General features: G+C 35.7%; 1 long non-coding RNA gene across 1 annotated transcript; it reads left to right on the plus strand.

The window, feature by feature from the left end:
• The first annotated feature begins 13,759 nt into the window (after positions 1 to 13,759).
• LOC145093591 (uncharacterized) lies at positions 13,760 to 15,649 on the plus strand. Its single transcript, XR_013702963.1, has 2 exons — positions 13,760 to 14,940; positions 15,108 to 15,649. It is a non-coding gene; the product is annotated as an uncharacterized LOC145093591 (long non-coding RNA).
• Positions 15,650 to 27,916: the final 12,267 nt, after the last annotated feature.

The raw sequence follows: 27,916 nt of genomic DNA on the forward strand, positions 1-27,916 counted from the left end.
CGTTTATTTGGACACATGTTATTTTGTTATAATTTTGAAATATATTTATTTTTCCACTTGTCAATTACTTCATTATTCATTTCCACTATATCATTAATTTAGTTTCCATAAATTAAACCTACTATAATAACTATTAATTTCAAATTTGAAATTTCAATTTCAATTTCAAATAAATATATACTTTAAACATTTGTATTTAACATTTTATTATAATAACTCGTTTAATACATGAGTCTAACAATTAAACACATAATTTTAATTAATTTATTTTTTGCACGTTTTTTTTCATAATTTTCACTTATTTCATATTTCAAATTCAAAATAAACTTTTCATCTAATCGCTCCAGTTTAACATTATGTTTTAATTAACCCGTATAATATACGGGTTTCACAACTAGTGTTTACTAAGTGTGATAAAATTACGTGTTAATGTGATAGCGCCATTTAAGGCAAAAATAAAATTTAGTCCGAGAATAAAATCATTAGATTTTACATATTCTGGATTGATATTAACCTGTGTGATATCATATTTCATACTATAGTTATCTGCAAAGTCTAGAAATTGAATACTTGTTGGTTCTAAGTAATGTGCGATAGTTATTAGTCTATGTTCGATTGTTATTGTCATTAATTTATATGATAACTGTTTATGATATGATTTTGGTGCTAGATGATAAGATATAACACTTTTAGTTGCTCATGTATCTACTAATGCTGTTAAATCTAAAAATTTATTGTTATCTAACCATAATCTACATTGTAGGTTTATGATGTCGGGTGATCAATCCGTTTGTATTAATATATGTTCATTTGTTATTTGAGACATTTGGTTTGTTTCATTTACTTCGTTTTCTTCAATATTGATCTTTTTCTTTTTATCTAACACCTCCTCTAAAATATTTACTCTATTTTCTAAAGTTTGTATTTTTAATCAATGTAATTCAGCTATTATTTCTAATTTTTCTATCTTTGCCGATTGTAATCCGATTTTTACTTCTATATTTTCTTTTTCTGTTTTTTTCTTTATTTATTTCTAAATTATATAGCTTTTTAAGGCATATGTAACAGATTTCTGTGAAACATATATTACATTGTGATCTTTTTTCTATACTAGGCTAATATCCACAATTATAACATTTTATATAGTTATTTCCTCGTTTGTTTATCCAATTATGTTGACATTCTTCTTGTTCTGTATTTACGTATGTATATGTTATTTTGGTTAAATGTTTATCATTATCACTATCACTATATATATTGTATATTGATTCATTATCAGAATTATTAGAACTTAGAGGTTCTATATTATATTCTCCTATTTGTTCTATTAAATTGTTTTTTTCTATATTTTTATTTTAGTTTGGGCATTTATTAGCTAAATGTTTAATATCACCACAAATAAAACATTTACAATTTCTTGTTTGTGGCCTTTTTACATATTTATTTTTATAGTATGGTTTATTTCCTTTTTTATATAATGTGCTTTTTCGTAATTTCTTTTTTCTTTCATAATGTCCATATGCTTGAGGTGTATAAATTGCTGATTTACAAAAGGCATAAGCATTTTTCTTTAATTGTTCTTGTAAAGCTACTTCTTTACATTTATCTTCTAATACAACGAATGTATATGTGATCCTAGGTCCTATTCCTAGATTTTTCTGTTCTCCATATTGTTGTTTCCGTGTTTCATGTATATATCTTTCTAGATCTCCTGGAAGTTTTATAAAATATTTATCACATAAATTATCATCCATTGCTTGCCTAGTTTGTGATAAGGAGGAAATAACTATATAAAATGTTATAATTGTGGATAGTACCCTAGTATAGAACAAAGATCACAATGTAATATATGTTTCACAGAAATCTGTTACATATGCCTTAAAAAGCTATATAATTTAGAAATAAATAAAGAAAAAATAGAAAAAGAAAATAAAGAAGTAAAAATCGGATTACAACCGGAAAAGATAGAAAAATTAGAAATAATAGCTGAATTACATAAATTAAAAATTCAAACTTTAGAAAATAGAGTAAATATTTTAGAGGAGGTGTTAGATAAAAAGAAAAAGATCAATATTGAAGAAAACGAAGTAAATGAAATAAACCAAATGTCTCAAATAACAAATGAACATATATTAATACAAACAGATGGATCACCCAACATGATAAACCTACAATGTAGATTATGGTAAGATAACAATAAATTTTTAGATTTAATAGCATTAGTAGATACAGGAGCAACTAAAAGTGTTATATCTTATCATCTAGCACCAAAATCATATCATAAACAGTTATCATATAAATTAATGACAAGAACAATCGAACACAGACTAATAACTATCACACATTACTTAGAACCAACAAGTATTCAATTTCTAGACTTTGCAGGTAACTATAGTATGAAATATGATATCCCACGGGTTAATATCAATCCAGAATATGTAAAATCTAATGATTTTATTCTCGGGCTAAATTTTATTTTTGCCTTAAATGGCGCTATCACATTAACACGTAATTTTATCACACTAAGTAAACATATATATAGTTTTCCAACACTTAAATATACCAATACATCGGAGTTTGTGCAAAAGCGTGGTGGGCAAGGTAAACTAGACTTTTTAAAACATAATCAAATTAAGACAAACATTGAAAATGAAACAATTAAGCTATTAACAGAATTTTTAGCACATGAGTTAGAAAAAGGAAAAGATATAACAAAAAGTATGAATCATCCTATAATTTTACACTTAGAGAAAATTGGACTTATAGGAGAAGATATTACAAAATCAAAAGTTAACTATATTTGTAAATTTAAATTAAAAAATCCTGATATTACAATAAGAACAGCAAATATAGAATATAGTCATGTAGATAAAGAAGAATTTAAAAACAAATACCAGAAATGATAGAACAAGGGTTAATTAGAAAATTGGAAAGTCCACATAGATCAGCAGCTTTTATAGTAAGAAATCATTCTGAAATAAAAAGAGGAAAAGCTCGAATAATTTATAATTATAAAAGACTAAATGATAATACAGAAGATGATGGTTACAATATCCCTAATAAAGACTCTTTAATAAACTTGATACAAAAGAAAAAAGTTTTTAGCAAGTTTGATTTAAAATCTGGATACAATCAGTTACAGCTTGATGAAAACTTTAAATCATGGACAACATTTACATGTTTCGAAGGACAATATGAATGGAATGTTTTAAGTTTTGGGATTAAAAATGCTCCATCTATATTTCAAAGGTTTATGGACAGTATCTTTCTGAAATATGATTTTTGTTTAGTATATATTGATGATATTTTGGTTGCCAGTGAAACAGTACAGGAACATGAGAAGCATTTACAGAAAATATTTGAAGAAATAAAAAGGAATGGTATTGTTATTTCTAAAAGAAAAATGGAATTGTTTAAAAGAAAAATATTGTTTCTTTGTTTAGAAATAGGAAATGGAAAAATTGAATTACAAAGTCATATATCGACAAAAATTTTAGAATTCCCAGAGAAGTTTGAAAATCTAAAACAGATACAAGCTTTTTTAGGATTGGTTAATTATGCGTGAAAGTTTATTCCTAATCTTTCAAAGTTAGTGAGACCATTATATAGTAAAACAACAAAAAATGGACAAAGACATTTCAACCAAGAAGACATTAAATTAGTTAAAGTAATTAAAGAAGCAGTTAAAAATATTAAATCATTAGAATTACCATTAGTTACTGATTACATAATAATAGAAGTTGATGGATGCAAAGAAGGATGGGGAGCCGTTCTCCTTTGTAAATCCGATAAATATAGCCCAAAAGATACAGAAAAAAGTATGCTCATATGCTAGTGGAAGTTTTAATAAGACAGGAATGAATTGGACTTCTATAGACTACGAAATACAAGCTTTAATAAATGCTTTAGAAAAATTTAAAATATTTTTACATAAAGAATTTACAGTTAGAACAGATTTTGAAGCTATAGTTCGGTTTATTAAAAATGATCAAAGTAAGAAAATAAATAGGGCACGATGGATTAATTTACAAAATACAATACAAGAAAGTGGATATAAGATAAATTTTGAGCACATAAAAGGAGAAAATAATGGAATAGCTGATATGCTATCTAGAAATATTAACAAATTATTTTCTGCAGATGAATAGTCGAAACAAAGGAAAGAGCAAATTAATACAACTTACACAGCAAAAAAGGACTTCCTCTTCTATGAGCATTTCCTCAGAAGAAGATAGAAACACAACATCAACAAAAAATTATTGGATTCAGCAATAAAAACAGAATATCTACATAAACCCACACAACAGAACTCGATTCCTTATATGGAAATAGCGAGTACTACATATAATAATAACATTTTGCAAGGATCTAGACCACAATCTCAAAACATTCAACATGCATATTATTGGACAGGACCTTCAAAAAATACACAAGATACACAGAACAGAGAAGCTGTTATAGCATTTGGTAACTGCACTTTACCAATTTGCTTCGATGAACGTAAAAAGTTTAGGCCCATGATCGGGGTAAACTTGACAGAAGACCAACAATGTTTGCTAGACAACTTATGGCATATTCAAACAGTTACACAGGCTTCATCATTTAAAGTTCAAATTCTCAATGCTTTAAGTTTTTACTTTCATAAACAATCACCATTGACTCCTGAAAAACAAATAAAGAAGTTTACACATTATGTTGTCATCAGAGGCACTAAAGTTGGGATTTTTAATAATTGGGCAACAGTCATAAAATATATACAGTGTTAAAATCCCCTTTACAAGGGATGTTATAGCTTCCAAGAAGCTATGAATATTGCTTGAGAACATTTTGGGTTAAACAATATTTTCATAGAACCCGAACAGGTGAAAACATTTTTAGAAATAGCAAAAACTAGTCCAGAGCAAATGATCAAAGCTCAGGAGGAAATTATTGCTAAGTTACAACAACAACTTATCCAATCTGGAAAAGATACATAACATATACAAAGCCAGATTGAAAACAATATTTTGAAACAAAAAATAAAAATTCTTGAAGCAAAAAATGTACAACTTATACAAAGGAATGAGAAAAAAGACGAGAAATTAAAAACATCAATATATAGAAATTATGAATGTTTTAAAGCTCGCATTTTAGATCTCCCTTGGAGACAAACGTTGAGACCAGTACTTGATCAGTTCAAAGAATTTGAGCAAATGGTGTCTCAAAAAATTTGTATAGAATTTCCAGCAATTCTATATAAATTACAACAGAAGATTGTACAGATTGCTTTTCAAGAAATCAATTATAAAGGAGTTACAGTAATCCAAAGATTGAATGATGAAGGTGAAGATACTCCCATACTCCTGTTACAGATAAACCTAAAGACTACAGACATGCCAGAAGAACAGATAATTAATTTTTATCACAATGGAATGATAGATTACTTAGAATTCTGCCTCAACAGCAGCATAGAAAGTCTTCTTAATAAATTAGGAGAAAATTTTATTTTAACAGCTGGAAACATTGCCTCTCACAACATCAGTCCAATTATTGGGTGCAAAATTTTTTCTTCTTTTCCAGCAGCAGATGAACATACATACAGATCTGCTAGAAAAATGATCTTCATCACCCAAAGAACAGTACAACATGGCTATCTTAAAAAGTTATCATGCAAACAAGAAATAGATTTTGGGACTCTACAGAATCTTTCAACTGAAGATATATGCACAGATCAAAAAACACCTTTACTACCTGCAAGCTTTCGTTGGGAAAATTATAAACTCCTAGCAGAAGGACACTACTTACAAATTTGGTCTCATCAAAACTGGCATATGCTCTTGCCATTCAGCGGCGAAGGAGATACACTATTGAGACTAGAAGATATCATGAACAGTGAAGAACAGGTTGACACAAAACCAGGATCTCCGGTTTCTATTGATAGTACTCATCGGGATTTTTAGCAAATGATGTTTTTTCAACAAAGGATACAAAGTGATAAGTTTGAACAAATTTATGGGCCATTTGTGAAAAAAGACAAGACATAACAAGTTCATGGGCCATTTATGAAATTATAGTTATCGTATAGAATTATTATTTCCGACTTTTACAGATGTGCCTTCACTTTATTTGGTGTGTAGTCTTTTCTTACTTTATGTAATGTCAAGTTTTTCTGTCGATATTTTAATTGTAAATATTACGTTACCCTTTGCCTATATAAAGGATTGTAAACGATTGTAAAAATCATCGAATATTCATACGAATAAAAAATTCTGTTGTTATTTCCCTCATGTCTCTCTAAACACTCTCTTTCCGATTCTCTTAGCCTATCTCTTAAATTCCTAGTTCTTTCAAGCACTTCATATTATATCCCTTATATAAAAAAACATTAAAAAAAAAGAAGCTGCTGCTGCACATACGACTCTGGTTGCTTCTCCGCTCATAGCCTTCCTTGTAAGTTTACTCTTTTTGATTTCAATTTTTGTTCATATTGTTTTTATGGTTTAACGGTAAACCCGGAAAAAACCGCCATACCCCCTTTTTTTTTAATGTTTTTTTATATATAAGGGATATAATATGAAGTGCTTGAAAGAACTAGGAATTTAAGAGATAGGCTAAGAGAATCGGAAAGAGAGTGTTTAGAGAGACATGAGGGAAATAACAACAAAATTTTTTATTTGTATGAATATTCGATGATTTTTACAATCGTTTACAATCCTTTATATAGACAAAGGGTAGCGTAATATTTACAATTAAAATATCGACAGACAAAACTTGACATTACATAAAGTAAGAAAAGACTACACACCAAATAAAGTGAAAGCACATATGTAAAAGTCGGAAATAATAATTCTTTACGACAACTATAATATATATATATATATATATATATATATATATATATATATTACTAGTTGTGAAACCCGTATATTATACGAATTAATTAAAACATAATGTTAAATAGAAGCGATTAAATGAGAAGTTAACATGTGTTTAATTGTTAGACCCGTATACTAAACGAGTTATTATAATAAAATGTTAAATACAAAGGTTTAAGTGTAAATTTATTTGAAATTGAAATTGAAATTTCAAATTTCAAATTTAAAATTAATAGTCATTATAGTAGGTTTAATTTATGGAAACTAAATTAATGATATAGTGGAAATGAATGAATAATAAAGTAATTGACAAGTGTAAAATAAATATTTCAAAATTATGACAAAATGACATGTGACCAGTGTTTTAAAAACCGGTTCGAACCGGCCGGTTAAACCGGTCGAACCGGGAACCGGAGGTGAGGGCGGTTCAATTTGGACCGGTTTTATAATGATTTCCTTACCGGATTGAACCGGCCGGTTTTGGTAAAAAACCGGTTCAACCGGCTGAATTGAACCAGAATGGACCGGGTTGAACCGGATATTCTTGGATTTTTGTGTTTGTTTTGGGTTTATTTTTTTGATTTTTACTTCTATAATGATTGTTTTTATATGTTGCATTCTATTTACGTTAGCAATACTATAAGATAACAATTTTTGTAATCAATGTATGCAGGATAATTAAAAACATATAAAAATAAGAGCCGGTTTGACCATCCGGTTGAACCGAAAAACGTCACCCGACCGGTTCAATTAAAAAACCGGTTTTTAAAACATTGCATGTGGGAAATTAAATGAGAAAATGACAAGTGGCAATAACATTTTCATTTATTAGGGTAGATCACCGCTTTATAATTCATATATAAAGTGGGCTCCACCATGTTTTAAGACTTCCGTTTTTATTAAAAACAAGGAGGTTACTTATGGACCATTAGATCTAATTTTAATGGTCATGATCCATGTGAATAACAACCAACCAATCAAAACAATAGCTTAAAATGTATCATCTTAACAACATAAAATACCATATTTTATGCATAAAGAAACACACTTTACTATTACATATAAAAACAAGGAGGTTACTTATGGACCATTAGATCTAATTTTAATGGTCATGATCCATGTGAATAACAACCAACCAATCAAAACAATAGCTTAAAATGTATCATCTTAACAACATAAAATACCATATTTTATGCATAAAGAAACACACTTTACTATTACATATATGTTCATAAACACAAACACACTATAAAACTAAGGGATAATGACTTGAAAGGATAACGAACTTTCAACTTTGTTCACATTTAGTCACTAAACTTTTATTCGTTATCTATTTGCCACTAAACTATTGAAACTGTTCACATTTTACCCTTATGACCGGTAACAGCCGGTCATAAGGGTAAAATGTGATCAGTTTCAATAGTTCAATGGCAAATAGATAACGAAAAAAAGTTTAGTGACTAAATGTGAACAAAATCAAAAGTTTGTTTCCCTCTAAAAAGTTCAATGACTAAATGTCAACAAACTTTCTATTGTATTATGTTTTAGCAAATTATTTATTTTTGTTTAATTGTAGGAACATTTGTTGATGAAGAAATCTATGAAATAAAAAAACAAAATGTAACATCTGGATTTCCAGGTATCATAATTTAAGTATTTTTCTTTTGAATTAAGAAGAGAGACTCGATGAGTTGACGCCTCAACTCGTTGCGTAAGGTCGCGACTGATGACTCGGATTAATAAATGGACTCGACGAGTCGGTGATGCGACTCGACGAGTCCGCACTATTGGCAGAAACCTTAAATCTTTGGGCCCGAGCCATATTTAAAGGCACTTATAGCCTTCAATTGCGACTACCTTTCCCATAAGTGAGAACCCTAGCGAGCTTGAGTGTGTAGAATGAGAGGAAGAGCTATCTTGAGCTTTTTGGTGTGATTTTGCAAGAAAGGAGAAGAGTTCCAGCAAGAAGGACCAAGGAAAGTTATTGTTCTGAGTTATTCAAGCAAGGAGCTTCATTATGAGGTACAAAAATGAACCCTTTCCCTTCCCAGTTGTGTAGATTCCATTTTGGGGTTAGGGCTTGAATCACTTCATATTTAGGGTTTTGAATGCCTCAAACCCCTCTTGCAAGTTTGTGTTATTGATCTGGACCCTTCTAGGTCCAGAGAGCCGAGAATATAAAGCTTTAGTAGAGTAAACCTTAGGGTTTGAAGTTTGGAAGCATTTATGGGATTTTTATGGTATATATAGTTACTTTCATCTTACATATAGATATGAAGTATTTTATATAAATTACGTGTTATGTGTGCATATTATTTGAATACTTGCTGTCTATGCTGGATGAACGATTTTATACATGTTTTAAAAGATTTAAACGGTATATTTATTTTATATCTACAAATATGTTGCGGATGAAACATAGGTAGATGAAATAGTTGGTGTGTGATGAAATAAAATGATGAGAGATAGGTGATGATAGAAAGATGATTATAATTAGGTAAATAGATGATGATGAATAGGTGATATAGGATGAAAGGAGATACCATAACCTTAACCGGCAATATGGCGATGTAGTCATCTACCAGAGTATAGATGGCGACCACGGACTATTCTAGACAACCCAGTGGAAACACCAGCAGGCCCATAACCTGTTGGTGATGAATTACGAGTTCAGGCGATGTTGTAACTACGTATTCATGCGATGATACTCTGACCCCTTACTATGAATTACGAGTTCAGACGATGTTATAACTACGTATTCATGGGATGTCACAAATTCCGCATGTCAAACCAATGGTCATAATTCACATCAGTGAGAATGGTTCATTTTTTTTGTAAAACCAAAATCAGATTGGAAATTTTGATTTTTTATTTTGGAAACTGTCAAACCATTGGTTTTTTATTTCGGTTTCGGTTTTTTGTTTTTTTTTTTAAATATATTTTCAGGGTTTTCTTATTTTTTTATTTCATAGATTTCTTCATCAACAAATGTTGCTACAATTAAACAAAAATAAATAATTTGCTAAAACATAATACAATAGAAAGTTTGTTCACATTTAGTCATTGAACTTTTTAGAGGGAAACGAACTTTCGATTTTGTTCACATTTAGTCACTAAACTTTTTTTTATTATCTATTTGCCATTGAACTATTGAAACTGTTCACATTTTACCCTTATGACCGGTAACAGCCGGTCATAAGGGTAAAATATGAACAATTTCAATAGTTCAATGACAAATAGATAACGAAAAAAAGTTTAGTGACTAAATATGAAAAAAGTCGAAAGTTCGTTACCCTTTCAAGTCATTATCCCTAAAACTAAAAGCAAATAACCCAACAAACGACTTGCTCTTTTTCTCTTCTTTATTCTGTGAAAATCAAATCCCCATCCACAAATCCTATCTTGCATTCCACAACCACTTAGGCCGCCACTGCTACCATACACCATTACTGGCAGCGACCGCCGATTTCAAGACCATCAACCAAGAGCAACGTCACCTCCGTATTCGATTACCACTACTCTCGTACACCTAACAGTTTCTGCTCCCATCTCTCTCTCTCTCTCTCTCTCTCTCTCTCTCTCTCTCTCTCTCTCTCTCTCTCTCTCTCTCTCTCCTCACACAAGTATTGTAAAAGCTTTCAGATCTATGTGCATATATGTAAATGCTGTTGATTTTTGTGTGTTTTATGTAGATCTTTGTGAGTATAAATTTATTTGTGTATATATAATTTTTTTGTTTAGGTATATGTATATATGTGTATGTTTAAATGTGTATGGTTTATGATTTTAGATATCTTTCTCTCATGTTTTTGTGTTTTATGTTTGCAGATTTGGAAAAGCAATGTACAGAAAGTTACAAAAGTGGATCTCTAAAGTATATTTAGAGATGTTTTGATTTAAGTTTTGTGGTGATTTATGTTTGTTGTAATCAGATTTCTCTACATTTCAGTTTTATATAATATTTTTTTTGAGGAAATTATTAATAGTGCTCTTTAAAGTAACTGTGTTGATATAATTCTTTTCTGTAATATGTTATCATTAAGGAATTTCTTACATATTTATACAATTATAACTTTTTATTATATTTTTATTATATAAAGTGTGTTGATTTGTATAACTTTTTATTATATTTTATACTATTATGAGCATTGTTATTTATAAATGCGTTAATTGATGTTATTAAATTTTTAGAATGCCATAGAAGTTAAGTGAACAAATTTATCACACTTATCGAGTGTTAAGTTGTTATATGAAAAATATGGATATGAAAAAAAATAAAAATGAAAGATTCAATAATAAAATAGTTACGGTGGGAGTTATAGCTATGTCTATATATGAAAAATATGGATATTAAAAAAAAAAGTGAAAGATTCAATAATAAAATAGTTACGAGTGGGAGTTATAGCTATGTGTATAGCTCTTTGAACTCTTTATAAAATTATACGTTATTATCATTATTTTAATTTTAAGCTTTTGAAAAACAATATTAAAAATTGTTCAAAGTATATCATAAAATCGCTGCTTTTAAATGTTTTGAAATCATGAATACATTAATATTAGTTGTATTCTCGTAACGAATTATTGTATAATGTTATAAGCATTTTCCTTTTGAACTAAATAAAGGCATTGCAAGTGTTTAAACCAAGGTTTTAAATAATATGAGCCATGAGCCGTGACTTGACGCTAACATCAAAGTTAAATCATGACAAGTCTTGGCTAACCATGATGTTTTTTAAGGCGTGACTATTTTATATAAATTAAAAACGATCAATCATACAATTATTGAATTTTATCAAATATATCAAGTTTTTAGAAGTGTTATATTAATATTTATTATCAAAAAGTTAATAAAAACTCAACTATTTGAGGGCCAATCAGAAGAAAAAAAACACACTTTGAAAAAAACTCGCGCCATAACACGATAAGACACATCTTGACACATTATTTGGGTGTCATGTTTAACAAACCCGTTTTGAATGTTTTCGTAACAGCTAAGTCACATCTCGCGCCATGACACGCCTTAAAGCGCGTCATGACGCGCTTTTTAGAACGTTTAAATGTAGAAAAGACTTTGAACTTTTTTATTTAAGACAAAAACATATTGTTTATTAGATGTGGATGCATTTTGAATAGTTTATTATGATTTAAAAGATTGAAAAGCCATAAAAAATATTCTACCGGAAACAATAATTAAAATTTGTATTTGACTTGAAATTAATATATTTATATTTTTAGCCCAAACAAAAATACATTTGTATTTCTAACCCCTATTTTTTCAGATTTGTAATAAATTGGTTCAGAAAACTGAAAGGGAAAGTATAATACATAAAAAAAACAGAAAATTAAATATAAAAATAATTGGTTATTTCAAAAAATTCTTAGCTGAAAAGCTAGCTATCTAATATTTACAAAGTTGACATTCCTCACATTAGATTGAATTACCTCACATTAAAATTATATCTATTTGTAAAAAAATCAAAACTTTCAAATTTTGAAAAACATGTTTTTTATTATCACAATATCACCAAATATATTAAAAAAAATCAAATTTATAAAACAAGTCGTGTATTATTATAACCAAATATTAAAAGTATAACTTTTTTATAATTTTTAAAAAATTAAAAAGTCGAGATAAGTAGTTAATGTTGGTTTAATCACTTAAAATTTTGATGCACTCACATGATCAGACACATTTTACTTTAATAACTACCATATCACAAAATTTCTTTTAAAACTTTAATTATATTATTTTTTATTTTGAATTATTCTTCAAAATAAATAACCCTACTTATATATGTTTTTGTAAATTCTTATAAATAGTCTTTTTTTTTTAAGTCCGAAACAATTTGTTATATAAATAACATAGCGCATAGGGTAAAGTTTTTAATTTATAATTTGATGTTCACGGTATTCTAAATATTATTTTGTAAACTAAAAACCATATTAAAATATTTTTCGTTACCAGCACCGGTACCAATAGTACAAAATCCTGAATTTCATAATTTTAGATTATTGACTGTCGTCCTATATAATATAAATAGTGTCGATTTTAAAATTTCGATTAATTTGTTGACCACTAGAAAACAGAAACAAACTTTTATTTTAACCCAAAACAACCTATCCAAAAGTATATAATTGTCGTCCACAAGCTTGTCTAAAGAAAACTAATTATCGTCGGAAACTAATTTTCGAAAGAAACAATTTGATGCAGCTGCATCGCACGGGTACTTTACTAGTATATATATATATATATATATATATATATATATATATATATATATATATATATATATATATATATATATAATAGAATTTCAAAAGTTTTTAAGAACAAAGTCTTAAAAATAAAGAGCTTGATTTTGATCCTTTAGATTTATTTAAACGGTAGAGATTAAAAAATTGATAGCAATCCAAAACAAATTTGACCAATCACAAACATATATATCATATATGATACTATATATAACTATTTTTAAACCCTAATAATCATCTGTAATAAACTCTCTGTAAAATTAGTTCCCAAAGTCTTCTACCCGTCTTAGCCTACGCCCCATAATCTTGCACTTATCCCCCACCACCAAAAGGTCATTTGTCACTCCTTTCCGCTACCTCAACCATCACACCAAAGCATAAACCCAAAGCCAACTCTGAATCGTTAACCATTCTTCTCTTTAGAAGACTTTTTTTAGGGTGTTTGGGAAAACTTATTAAATGACTTTTGCCTTTTAACTTTTCTAAAAAGTTATAAAGATGTTTGGAAAATGCAAAAGTTCTTTTCAAAATAACTTTTTGTAAAAAGGAAAATGATGAGTTTTCAAAAATAAAAAAAATATGACTTTTTATAACTTCTGGACTTTTAAAGCTAAATCACATTCAAAAGTCAAAAAATGATATCCAAAGAATTTTTAAAACCCATTTTTGACTTTTGTGACAACTTTTACAAAAAAAACTTTTTTAAAAGAATTTTAGGCCCAAACACCCCCTTTATATACAAAAAGTGGTTTCCCCCATTTTCGCCACCATCCTCAGCCAGTACCCTTACCAGCGAGCCACCCCATCGCACCACCAACGAGCCACCCCAACTCACCACAAGCAGACCACCTTCACCGCAATCTCCCCTGCGGAAGACGCAACTACTAAAAACCACCACCTCTCACCAACACCATTAAACCCTAGATCTATAACGCTATCACCATCACGATCGTTCATATCCATCGCCATCGACAATACTATTGTGCACCATTAATTCTCGGTGAAACCTATAAACCCCAGATCTATGCCATCTCCACCACCACTCCTAGCTACGACAATCGACACCGTTGATTAACATCACGAAACCCTAGATCCATACTCAGTCTCTCGTTTCTAATCAACACTATGGTTTTAAGCTACTCACTCATCACAAACTCTGTTTCTTAGAATTTGTTAGTGATTTTGAAAGGTAGCTAGAGTACTATTTCGTAAATGGAAAAGAGAAACTATGTGTGTTAAATGTAATGTGTATGTAACTAGCAGTGTGTGTGTATCTTATAGTGTATCTCTGAATGCCTATGTGTTATTTAAGGACACGAATATATTAAAAACATTACTGTAGTTTGTAGCAATTCTTACCCCCAACAAAGGCGTTGTACTTTGAAATTGACACAGGGACGGTTACCAAGAAAAGTTAATCCTTTATAAAGACGTTTGATGATTTCTAGAGCCTTTTAACCCAACAAAGGCATTGTAAAAATGCCAATATTGATCGTTAATTCAGTTTTAGGAATATCTAAAAGTGAAACTTTTTGCTTCAACATTCGAACCTTGTAGGCTTGTAGCATATTCAGGTATCAACTTGAAATCCAGAAGCATGGCTTTTCAGAATATATATTTCTTACCTATAGTAATTTTCCTTGCATCATTTGATCCTATCAAGATTATTTTGGGTTTAGTAGTGTCTAATCTTCTGATGTGCTGAATTGAGGAATTTCTATGAAGTGCTCCACTGCCTGGATCAGCAGTTGAAAGCCTGCATCTGGAAACCCTATGTCAGGATTTGGTATGGTCTTTATGTGTATTTGGAAGTTGAACTCTTGATTTCTTTAAAGTAAGTAAAATTCAATATTTGCTCTTTTAGTCTAATAAGCTTCATTTTGGTATTTGGTATGGTGATTATGTGCATCTGGAAGTTGGATTCTCGAGTTCTTTAAATTAAGTAAAATTCCATTTACGCCCTTTTAGTCTAATAAGCTTTTAATTTGGTGTTGAATTCAGAAAAAAGTGGTTTAATTTCAAGAGAAGGGACGTATTGTGATAAAGAAAGAGATCCCCTGCAGTAAAAACATTCACCAGATGGTTTAAATGACGCCCTTGCACATTCAACCCCCCCTGCCCCTGCATATGTATAAATGGGTTTAGATTGACGGTACCTCTTGATATGATGGCAAAATGAAACCTTTCTTTCTATTGGCAAATCAAACATTAAGATTAGGAAGTATTTTTTTTTTTTTTTTTTGGTTGCTTGCGATTCCATGTGTTTAGAGAGAGAAGTAACATTATGCATAATGTTTCCATGGAGATTCATGTGACTGGACTTATGGAGGTCTCATGGAGATTCATGTCCATTAAACTAGATTGGGTCCTTGTGCCTCAATAGAATCATAGATTACAATCTCTTCATGTCTGACAAGTGTAAGATATCACACCCATGCTATCATATAGTGTATAATTTGGCTGGGGTGACAACCGGAAACATTGAGTTCTTGGCCAAAGTTATCTCCTAATAATAATAATAATAATAAAAGGAATGGTTATAATTTTGCTGTAATGGGTTATATGGATTTTGATATCTTCTCATTTGTGTACTATGATAGATTTCCAGATAGTTTTTTATTTTTTTTATTTTGTGTCTACATTGAAGTAGAGAGGATGGGCTGTTACACTCGGTTCCCTCACCTTGTTTGTATTATTATTATTATTATTATTATTATTATTATTATTATTATTATTATTATTTTTTTCATATTTTCTCTTCATTTTCTGATTTGTAAAAATTGGTGTTTGATCTGGCTCAATGGCCACCACTTCTATATTGAGCAACTAATAATAGTGAGCAACAAGATTTAAAGGATTGTCAGCTAACAAGATTTAAATGGTTGCAAGGATATTTAATTGTACAAAACAATATTGCATTATTTATTCGAGTTTAATTCTTATAACGATATCCATTGAATAATCATTTTTATGAGTGTTCTATAACTAAAGCTGTATAAGTATAACTAAAGTTGTATAAGAGACCATTGTATTCGTTAAAAAACAATATGCATTGGAAAATTATTTTTAGAGTATGTTATAGATATGGTCCATATGGTATGTTCCAGCTTTTAATAAAATTGATTGAACTTTTTAGAATTATTTTTTATATAAAAAGCAAAATTAAAAAAATATATATTATTTCTATTTAAGTAAAGTCAAAGATAGTCACTTAAGTTTATTATTTTAGTTAGGTTTTTACCAAAAAAAACTTTGTTAAAAAAAGTCTTACATTTTTTATAAATTTGAGTATTTTCCTTAATGATGTTTTTTAAATTCTGTTGGGATAACCTTTCATTTTGACGGTGTCAACCTCCATGTGCCAACCTAGAATCTATACCCTAAACTTGAAAACATAAACCCTAAAATAAAACCTTAAATTATAAACCACAAACCCAAAAGGAAATTATTCGATGTTCATCGAAAGGAAACTAATTACTGAAACCGTCATTACAGCATTATACGGATACCCAGTAAAAACTATTAAATGCACCAAGAAACTCTCCAAACTTCTTATTGTTGCACCAAGAAATCACATTTATAGATCCCAGGTTTGTTGAGTGTTTAGATCAAATCAATAAATTGGTAAAAGAACTTTATCGACGACTTCTGTTTGTTGTCGCAGATCATTAGTATAAAGTCATGACCTACAGCAACAATTTACAACCGATGTCCTAGCTTATAGCATAGCTCCTAATTTTATGTAAAGAAATATAAGTATAGAAAAGTATTGTAAGGATGTTGCAATTATGTGTATAGAAATGTAACTACACTGTTACTATAGGTAAAGAAATGCAAAAAAAAATCTAACCCGTGCAAAGCACGGGATACTTTACTAGTTATATATATAATAATGTGAGGTAATTCAATCTAATGTGAGGAATGTCAACTTTGTAAATATTAGATAGGAAAAATGTTGACAGTTTAGAGATCTAGTTAGGGTACTTTTTAGAGCTAGGAATGTTTACAGACAAATGATTTATGAACATAGAGAGGGAAAGCTAGTCCTTTAAACAAAAGAGTGGGGTACTAGACGTCTTCTATTGGCGACGGTTACTTGTTGGGCGAACCCTCCGATCCGCTATCTGACGCATAACTTCCTGAAGGTGTCGCTCATGAGTCCTTTGGCGTGCTCGGAGTTCCCTAACTTCGGCTCGAGATGCAGCCAGCTGATGCTGCAGAGCCTCGTTAGTCCTCCTTGCCCTGTCCATGGCTCCTTCGAGTTGGCGGATGCGAACCGTGTTGAGATTTGAGTTGGCATCCACTTCTACAACTCGACCAATGGCTGCTTGACCCTGCTCGACATTCCTGGCAATCCTTCGGATCATGATGGGCAGAACCCGATCTGCTGATCCTCCTTCGCTTATGTTGTAGAAGCTTCGGTCTCCATTGAAAGGTAAAGTCTGACCCTGCTCCTCGCTCCACCGGTGCAAGGATATGGCCCACATAGGATTGAAACCCTGAAATGCCGGGCGGGGGTTGGGGTTCGGAGCTTCAGGAGGTTGGTTGTTAACTTCTGGTTCGGAGCTGGAACTATCCGAGAAACCTTCAGCATGATGATCATCCAAAGGAATCGGGTGATCATCACCTGACTCCTCATCGAGCCATCCTCCATTGCCCTGGTTTGGATAGTATGGGTCGCCGAGTAGGTGGAAGCCAGCCATGATATCTATGCGAGAAAGGGGAAAAGAAGGTTAATAGACGTACTAACCTAAATTACTTATAAGATGAATCGTTACTAGTCGACCCAATACTTGCGTAGTGCATACCAATTACATGCAACCGAAGCAGGATAGTCCTTCGAATAAGCAACCCTAACTCTAGATCCCCAATCAAACAAGAACAGGAAATGAAGCAAAGGCTACAGATTCGGAGTCTATAGCGCCCTAGTCACATGTAATCGTGGTGTATCCACTTAGCAACTATTGTCCTATTAGTAACGACCCTTTTTGTTATCACATATGTATGTTTTAGAGATACAGAATACTCCTATAGTATTCTTATGCTAGCGGTATTATGGTAGTGTTGGTAAGTTTTAGACTTGTTGCAACATCACAACCAAGCTTAGGCACATGCTAGTCACTCTCAGGAAAATGTAGTTGATCAGGCTACATCTACCCAAATGTGACTATATGTCTCTAAGCCAAATTGTGCTATCCAACAATCTTAATACTTTTGTTCTGTTCTAGGGTGATACTGGCTCCTGTGTTTTATAGAGATGTGTGTATATATATACTTAGTTAAATCTTTTAGATACTTAACAGTATATATTCTTGGTCAGAGTGTTTTAGTCCCGAAGTGTTTATAGTTCGTATATCTTTTATAGGTTGATATACTTGATTCACTATAAACAATGCTCTGATACCAATCTGTCACACCCTAAAACCGGTAACGGCAGAATACGTTTCAGGGTGGAGGACGTCATGTACAGTATCATCACAATTGTATAATAGTAAAAACAAGAAACATGCAACCATTACATTTACATAGTGATTATAATTACAAGTGTGTTCTGTAAAGTTCAACAAACACCAAAAGTATGCAAAAATAAGAGATGGATCTTGTATGCTCCACCTTCTCCAAAATGTAGCACATGTATCTGTCTATCTTTTACCTGAGGATACAAGTTATTTTGAAAACGAGTATCAGCATAAAACTGGTGAGTTCATAAGAGTTTAGTGTGAGTTTTAGTATAAAATGCATTAGTACAGATAGTGTGAGGGCTGCAGTTTACATTCATAAGTAATAGAAAACTCTAAAAAAATCCTATATTTTCCAGAAATACATTGTAACTGAAAAACCTGTAACTTGCATGTAAGTCTCATTTTTTAAAAGAAATCGTTTTTAATAAAAGTATATTAGTGAACCCCCAATAAGTAGTGTAATAAGAAAAGTTATGCCTGATATCAGTAATAGTGGTGCAAACTCTCATTAGTATTAGATACTTATTTACTTCAGGATTTTAAACTTATTCTTTAGTATTAGTATTTTAGTGTGAATGTAGTGTATTCCTTGTATGCTACTGATAGTGTGAGTAGTAGAGTACCCCATGACCTTCCCGGTCATGCATAGTGTAGAGAAGTAGCGGTATCCCTGGGCCTGTACAGCTCGGACTGAGGTTAACAGTCGGGATGTAATAGTGTCTGCCCCGTATAGATCTATACATGTAGCGTCGTCTTCCTGTCGGAAAACTCTGGGCATAGTATGTAGCGAATAGCGTATCTCATAGTGAGTTAGTGTGTTATCCCCTGATTAGTGCTTTCTCTTGTATTATAGTGAAGTAGTCTTTTGTATAGTTCATAGTGAGTTTCTCTTACTAGTGAGTCGTCTCATGTTAGTGTGTATTATAGTATGTAAGATAGTAGCAGTAACGAGTAGTAGTGGCCTTAACTATACCCATTATAGTTAACCTAGTGGGTGTAATTCTTGGCAATTATGTAGTGTAGACATTGATTTAAATGAAAAGGCCCGTATCCAATACCAATATACATGATATATAACTAAGAAATCAACGACAGTCGGATGGATAACAACTACCCTAAGCCCACAATCAAACAAGAACAGGAAATAAGGCGAGCTATCGGTCCTAAGTCCTTCAAGTCTTACTTATATAAATATATTAGTGTGGTTACATTTTATAAGAAAATATATTTAAGGAAAATCTTGTCAAAGGGAACATTTAGAAAATAGTTTATTTATCCAAAATAGTTTTTAAAACGTAAAGTACTTTTTATAAGGCATAATGATAAATCACATGTCATTTGAGTTACGGATAGTGAATCACATGTGATTAATTTTCATAAACATGTATATTTGACTTGCATCCCCCCCTAAAACATATAAAAACATTTGAAAGGTTCATTAAAGGGGTATGAACTCACAGTTTATCGCAGGGTTCGAGTGTCAACGGATGCCCTGAATGCCAATGGTTCCTATAAATCATGTGATGACACACAATTGGGTTAGAACTAGGATGTTTCATGCTTAAAAATGATGGATAAACATTCTTAGGGCTCGACATTACTGAATACAAGTGTCTCATGATCCATACTTAATGATTCATGCAAGTTTAGGGCCAAAAGTGGGCATTTGAGTGAGTGCATGGCCTAGAAATTGAGTGTGCGGCTGAGGTGTGCGGCCAGAAGTGTGTGTGAGGTTGCACACAAGTGCGTGCGGCCGTTCAGTGTGTGTGTGCGGCCGTACACAGGAGCGTGCGGCCGTACACTCCTCTTGTGAGTCCAAATGAAGTGTTTGTTCTTCACACTAAGGAGATTTGAATGTGTGCTGCCCCCTCATGAAGGTGTGCGACCATACACCTTCAAGGGTCCATGAATATGATGAACATGATGAGTTTTAAGGCTTGGGACTCAAGTGTTTACCACTAATAAGCTTGAAGATGAACTAGATCACAAATATGAGGCCTTCAAGGTGTTCTTGGTTGAAGATTTTAGAGAGAGAAAGTAGAGAGAGGGAGTAAGGAGCATCCAAATGAATGAATGAAGAAGGTATCCCTCTATATATATGTTTGGGTGTGAGGCTGGAGGGTGTGCGGTTGGGTGTGCGGCCGCAAACATGGGTGTGTTTAATCCAATTTCATGATGCAAAACACTTTCCAACACCTCCTAAGACCCATAACTAGACTATATTGTGTCCAAAACACGCATTCGGAACCACAAGATTTACAAAGGGTGATGAATTCAAGATTTAAAGACAATACGCGGACCAATTACATAGGATGAAAGTTTCGGGTTGTCACAGAGACAGAGTCTACAGCAGGGTTGTAGTGGTTTTGTAGCGTATGTGATGGATACAAGAGTTGGAAGAGAGACCGAGTACGGTTGAGGAGGTTCCGATAGTGCAGGAATTCCCAGATGTCTTTCTCGAGGAGTTATCGGGTGTGCCTCCCGAGAGGCAGGTTGAGTTCCGCATTGATTTGATTTCGGGGGCAGCACCTATTGCCAAGGTGCCCTATTGCCTTGCACCTCCAGAAATGCAGGAGTTATCCTCGCAGCTTCAGGAGCTGCTGGGGAAGGGGTTTATTCGGCCGAGCAGCTCGCCGTGGGGAGCACCGATCCTTTTTGTGAAGAAAAAGGATGGTTCGCACCGAATGTGCATAGATTATCGAGAGTTGAACAAGTTAACGGTCAAGAACCGTTATCCTTTGCCGAGGATCAATGATTTATTTGATTAGCTGCAGGGAGCATCTTGGTTTTCCAAGATTGATCTGAGATCTGGATATCATCAGATGAGGGTGCGCGAGGAGGATATCCAGAAGACCGCGTTTAGGACTCGTTATGGGCATTACGAGTTCGTGGTGATGCCATTCGGGCTCACCAATGCGCCTGCAACGTTCATGGATCTCATGAACATGCTATGCAGATCGATGCTGGATCGATCAGTGATTGTGTTCATTGACGACATTTTGGTATATTCGAGATCCAGGGAGCAGCATGAGGAGCATTTGCGGGAAATCCTCAGTGTACTGAGATCGGAGAGGCTTTATGCCAAATTCTCCAAGTGCGATTTTTGGTTACGAGAGGTGCAATTCCTTGGTCACCTCATTAACCAAAAGGGAATTTTGGTCGATCCGGCTAAGATCGAGGTGGTGATGAGTTGGGAGGTGCCGAAATCTCCTTCCGAGATCAGGAGTTTTCTAGGGTTGGCCGGCTATTATCGGAGATTCATCAGGGATTTCTCCAAGATTGCTGTTCCTCTCACCAGGTTGACCCGGAAGGGTGTGGTGTTCAGTTGGGGCCCAGAGCAGTAGGCCACATTTGAGACTCTTCGCCAGAGATTGTGCGAAGCCCCGGTGTTGGCTCTTCTAGAGGGAATGGAGGACTTCGTGGTGTATTGTGACGCATCGATATCTGGGTTGGGCGCGGTGTTGATGCAGAGGGGACATGTGATCGCGTACGCATCAAGGCAGCTGAAGCCCCATGAGGCAAGGTATCCCACCCACAACCTAGAGTTGGGGGCTGTGGTGTTCGCCCTCAAGATTTGGCGCCATTATCTGTATGGGGTTCAGTGTACGATATACACGGACCACAAGAGTTTGAAGTATTTGATGGATCAGCCAAACCTGAACATGCGTCAGAGGAGATGGTTGGATGTAGTAAAGGATTATGACTGCGAGATCCTGTACCACCTGGGCAAGGCTAATATGGTAGCCGACGCCCTGAGTCGTAGGGCAGAGAACGCCCCGATTCGGGATATTTGTATGAGATTGACGGTGATGACCCCGGTGTTGGACACCATCAGAGGGGCTCAGGCTGAGGCAGTAAAACCGGAGAACCGTAAGAGAGAGCGAGTTATCGGACAAGTGTCAGAGTTCGTGACCTATAGCAGAGGGCTTATGACCTTCCAGGGTCGGATTTGGGTACCGTTTGTTGGAGGAACGCGTGCCATCTTGATGGAGGAGGCGCATAGATCGAGATTCTCGATCCATCCTGGGGCCACTAAGATGTTTTTGGATCTTAAAAGGGAGTATTGGTGGCCCTGTATGAATAGAGATGTAGCGTGGTTTGTTGAGAGGTGCCTAACCTGTCGTAGGGTTAAGGCCGAACATCAGAGACCGCATGGTAAGTTGCAGCCACTGGAAGTCCCAGAATGGAAATGGGAGCAAATATCAATGGATTTTATCACCAAATTGCCGAGAACGGCGAGGGGTGTCGATGCGATTTGGGTGATAGTAGACCGTTTGACAAAGAGTGCTCACTTTGTTGCCATTAGTGAGAGTTCTTCTGCAGAAAAGTTAGCAGAGGTCTATATGAGGGAGGTGGTATCGCGGCATGGGGTGCCGATCTCGATGACGATCGAGATGTGCGTTTCACTTCTAGATTCTGGAAGAAATTCCATGAGGAGTTGGGTACGAGGCTGCATTTTAGTACCCCACACCACCCACAGACTGACGGTCAGAGCGAACGGACGATTCAGACGCTCGAGGACATGCTCCGAGCATGCGTGTTGGATTTTGCGGAAGTTGGGACACGTATTTGCCCTTAGCAGAGTTCTCCTACAACAACAACCATCATTTGAGCATTGGTATGCCGCCCTTTGAGCTGTTATATGGGAGGAGGTGTCGGACTCCCATTTGTTGGGGAGAGGTAGGGCAACGAGTGATGGGTAGCATGGAGATTGTGCTTCAGACGACAGAGCAGATACAACGAGTCAGGCAGAGATTGTTGACCGCTCAGAGTCACCATAAGAGTTATGCGGATAGGCGGCGATCCGAGCTTGAGTTCCAGGTCGGTGATTATGTTCTCCTGAAGGTATCTCCTTGGAAAGGAGTGATTCGATTCAGGAAGAGGGGCAAGCTAGGGCCCAGGTATATTGGGCCGTTCAGAGTGATCGTGAGGGTGGGCAGGGTAGCGTATCGCTAGGAGCTACCTGTGGAGTTGGAGCAGATTCATAATACCTTCCACGTGTCTCAGTTGAGGAAGTGTATAGCTGACGAGTCGGCGGTAGTGCCGTTAGAGGATATTCAGGTGGATGCGAGTCTGAACTACGCGGAGAGACTAGTTGCGATTGTGGATTGGAAGATCAAGGTTCTGAGGAACAAGGAGGTGCCTCTGGTGCAGGTTCAGTGGCAACATCGGAGAGGATCCGAGTTGACTTGGGAGCCGGAGCGGGAGATGCGTGAGCAACATCCGGAGCTATTTCAGGGATGAGACTTCGAGGGCGAAGTCTGATTCAAGTAGGGGAGAATTGTAACATCCGGAAATTCAGGTATTATATTTATTCATTTTATTTCAAGTTTTGTGGAAGAACTCGGCGAGTTGGTGCGTAGACTCGCCGAGTAAAGACGCGAATCATTATCCGGGTGAATGGCTGGACTCGGCGAGTCGCCCCGTGGACTCGGCGAGTCCACGCTGTTTAATGAAACCCTAATTCCTCGGGTTTGGGGCCTATTTAAGGGGCCTTATGGCCGTCATTTGCGGCCACCAGACCCCAGAGAGAAACCCTAAGTGAGCTAGAGCGATTGTGAGAGGAAAGGAGCCATTTCTTGATCACTTGTTGGTGTTTTTGCAAATAGAAGAGGACCAAGGCAAGAGGAGGCTGAAGAGGGTGCTAATCCAGTGATTCCAGGGCTCAGAGACTTCATTTTGAGGTATTCATTCGACCCTTCTTCAGTTTATGGTGTAATTCCTAGAGTTAGGGCTTTTTAGCCCCTTTTAGAGGAAGGTTATTGAGTAATTGGCCCCTTCTCGTGTTGGTACTGTAGATCTGGACCTAAAGAGGTCCAGAGACCCTTTTCCCTTGAGCTTTATGAGTGTTAATGGGGGTTATGAGCTTTGGATGTCATTTTAGTGGTCATATCTTCAAATAAGGCCATTAAGCCTTTGCATGAGCACCAAGATGTTAGCCTTACGTGATTATCATGCTTGGGGAGGCCAGATCTATGATTGTATGGGACGGATCTTACCTCAGAAGTTGATTTGAGTGTGTGCATGGCATGAACTCGCCGAGTCCCAAGAACAGACTTGGCGAGTAGGATGAAGGTTGCCCATTAATCATTCAGTGAGTGGACTGCCGAGTTGAGGGATGACTCAGTGTCAGAAGGGGATTAGAGGACTGAGGTTCAAGGCTGTACTCGCCGAGTTGTTCTTGAAACTCGGCGAGTTGAGTCGGGATGGCCCCGCGATTCATGCTGTAGCACCCGATTCCTGGTACGTAAATGTTATTTGAGTATTTCCTTTCTTTTAGCCTTGGACTCGGCGAGTCATAGGTCCGACTCGCCGAGTGGATGCGGGACCCGGGACACGTTTAAGTTGGTGACTCGGCGAGTCACAGCTGTTGGATGAAACCCTAAGTTTCAGGGGTTTGCACCCTATTTAAAGGACTTATCAGCCCCAAGCCGGCCCCCATCGACCCTTAGAGCCCTGTATCTCTCGTTCTAAGCTATTCTTTGAGATTTTGAGGTTAGTGTGTGTGTTTTTGAAGGCTTTGAAAGAGGAAGGAAGTAGATCCAGAAGAAGGGAAGCCATCCAAGCGTTATTTGTGTTCTTCCAGCAGTTCCTTTGAGGTATAACCCGTTTTCCCCTTGATTCTATGCTTAAAACTTCATTTGGGTCCTTCTTGATCAAATCCCCAAGCTTGTATGTGCCTTGTATGTTGTAATAAGGCGTTTGGCCTTTGAATCTAGGCAAGATTGAGCTCCAGGGGCTCAGATCTGTTAGCTTTTTGGCCCCATGTTGCTTATTAGCCCTAGATCTACCCTTTTGAGACATTTTGAGCCCTAAAATCCATATTGGTGAATATCCACACGTAAAGTTGGAAACTTTACGTGTGATTCGTGTCCTAGAAGTCCAGATCTATGAATGGCATGGACTGGAATCGAGCAAATCCGTGTATTCAGTAGGTGCATGGCAACGACTCGGCGAGTCGTTCATATGACTCGGCGAGTCTGTTCGCGAGTCTCCGAGTTTGTCCCCTTTTTCGTAGTATCGAGTGAGCAGTGAGTCACGGGGTGTGACTCAGTGAGTCGGAAGCTTAACTCATCTATGGAGGTACTCGGCAAGTCAATGCCCTGACTCGGCGAGTTCAAGGCAATCTCCTTAGATCAAGAACAGACTCGACGAGTTGTTCATACAACTCGGCGAGTCTTCGCATAAGTGTTCATCGGATGAAGATGAACTCGGCGAGTTGTTCATACAACTCGGCGAGTAGGATGAAGGACTTGAATATTGGTTAAGAAGGTGAACCCGTCGAGTCGTCGCCTAACTCGACGAGTAGGACCAGGATTCAGGACAGTCGTTTGCGTAGGGACTCGGCGAGTTGGAAAGCCAACTCGGCGAGTCGAGGTCAACTGAAAAGTTGACTCTGACTTTGACTTAGGGCAAGGTCAGGGGTAAAATGGTCATTTTACCCAAAGGTCAGTGAGCAGTGTTTGATTGAGTTTATTGTGGGAATTGCAGCCGGAGGGTTTCCGGAGCAGCAGCAGCAGTAGTAGGTGATCAATTCCCACACAGACCAGCAGCTATTTCGAGGTGAGTTTCCTTTCCAGTAGGAACGGGTCCAAGGCACCAAGGCCGACCCGTGTAGACGAGATGTTAGTACTAGAGTGTGGGCCGAGCCCGTATCTCTGGGTTTAGTCAAGTATGATATATGTGTTAATATGGTAGAATTGCTAATACTTGTTGTCTGCGTGATACTTGTATTTTATGAGTTGGCGGTTGAGTGTGGGCAAGGCCCGTATCTCTCCGAGGTTGGAGTGTGGGCTAGGCCCGTATCTCCCAGATAGCAAAGTGTGGGCAGGGCCCGTATCTTCACAAGTGTGGGCGAGGCCCGTATCTCTCGGCTAGCGAAGTGTGGGCAGGGCCCGTATCTTCCCGAGTGTGGGCAAGGCCCGTAACTCCTAGCTGAACAATGGTTGTCATATGTTGGATGGTATGTGGTATTATGGGGGAACTCACTAAGCTTTGTGCTTACAGTTTTCAGTTTTGGTTTCAGGTACCTCCTCAGCTAGGGGAAAGGAGTCGGCGCGGTAGCGACACGTCACACACACACTCTCCAGTTTCCGCATTTACGAGCTTCACTGGGATTTGTACTCTGATATTTTGATCGAATGTATGAATTGGCTTTTAGACATGGTTCACTTGTGTGATGACTTGATCAGACAATGTTTTAGCTTTTAATATTTTCCAAAAGTAATGTTTTTAAAACGAAATTTTTGGTCATGAAAATTGGGTCGTTACAAGTTGGTATCAGAGCCCTGGTTTGAGGGATTCGGACACACCTTTGGGAGTGTCTGAACTCAAATCGAGGGATTAAAAGACTTTCTAAAAGAAAATGTTTTCTAAAACTTAGAAAAGAGTTTTGAGAAAGAACGAAGTGTGTGATGTGCGCGACCGGCCGAGCTCAAGTAAGTATCCCCAAAGTACCCATACAAGTTTATGTTACGTTTATAAGCTTTTGTAGAACAGCATGCTAGAATAGGACTAAGGATCTAGGAGTGATGCCTTATGTGCCTGCTTTATGTGTTCCAGTTGTATGAGAACTTGCATGCTAATTGTTGAATACACAGAAGTAGGATAGCCTGTTTAGGTTATGCCTGGTAGTATGAGTTAGTACTTTATGCTAGCTCAGTTCCTGAAAGTAGATAGAGTTAATTGAGATTGTTACCCGTATCTGAATGCTGCTTGCTTCGTGCTTGTGGGACTCTGAATAATGGGAGTTAGCCACTAGGCGAATGCGTCACGTCACGTGTGACCAGGGTTGAATAATCTTAGAGTGCCGGATTTGATCCTACTGCGCAGCTCTTGTTTGAGTCCAACCGTTGTAGGGACGAGTCGGGTACTCGAAGGATTATTTGAGCCTCGTCACATGTGATGGTATTCGGGTAATGGCTAACTGGCATTACAAGGAGACCTGTAGCAGCTGAGGACTGGTTAGAGTGGAACTAGAGATTTCCCTAGGGCAAGCCTAGGATGAGTATAGCAGTGATCAGCAGTAGTGAAAGGGATCTGGTGGAGTCGAGGCAATCCTTGAAGAAGGTACGGATAGATGTGGAAGGTAGTATGGGCCCGTACTACTGAAAGCAGAGGATCCGTACCCGAACCAAGGATGGCCAAGATAAGACCAGGGAACTTGTAAGTAGATGTGATCCCTCAGGGAGTATCAGTATCACTAATGATTGTTGCGATGTATTGCAGAATGGTGGTGCTTCGATCGAGGCCGGTAGATGGTGGTTCAGGAGAGGGGTCAGGTTCGGGATCAGGTTCCGAGCCGATTGATGAGGGGCTACGCGAGTTCATCGCGTCAGAGATCACCAG

Source organism: Lactuca serriola, chromosome 3 (genome assembly GCF_051521515.1).
Source record: "Lactuca serriola cultivar US96UC23 chromosome 3, Lser_US96UC23_V15, whole genome shotgun sequence".
NCBI classification, from domain to species: domain Eukaryota; kingdom Viridiplantae; phylum Streptophyta; class Magnoliopsida; order Asterales; family Asteraceae; genus Lactuca; species Lactuca serriola.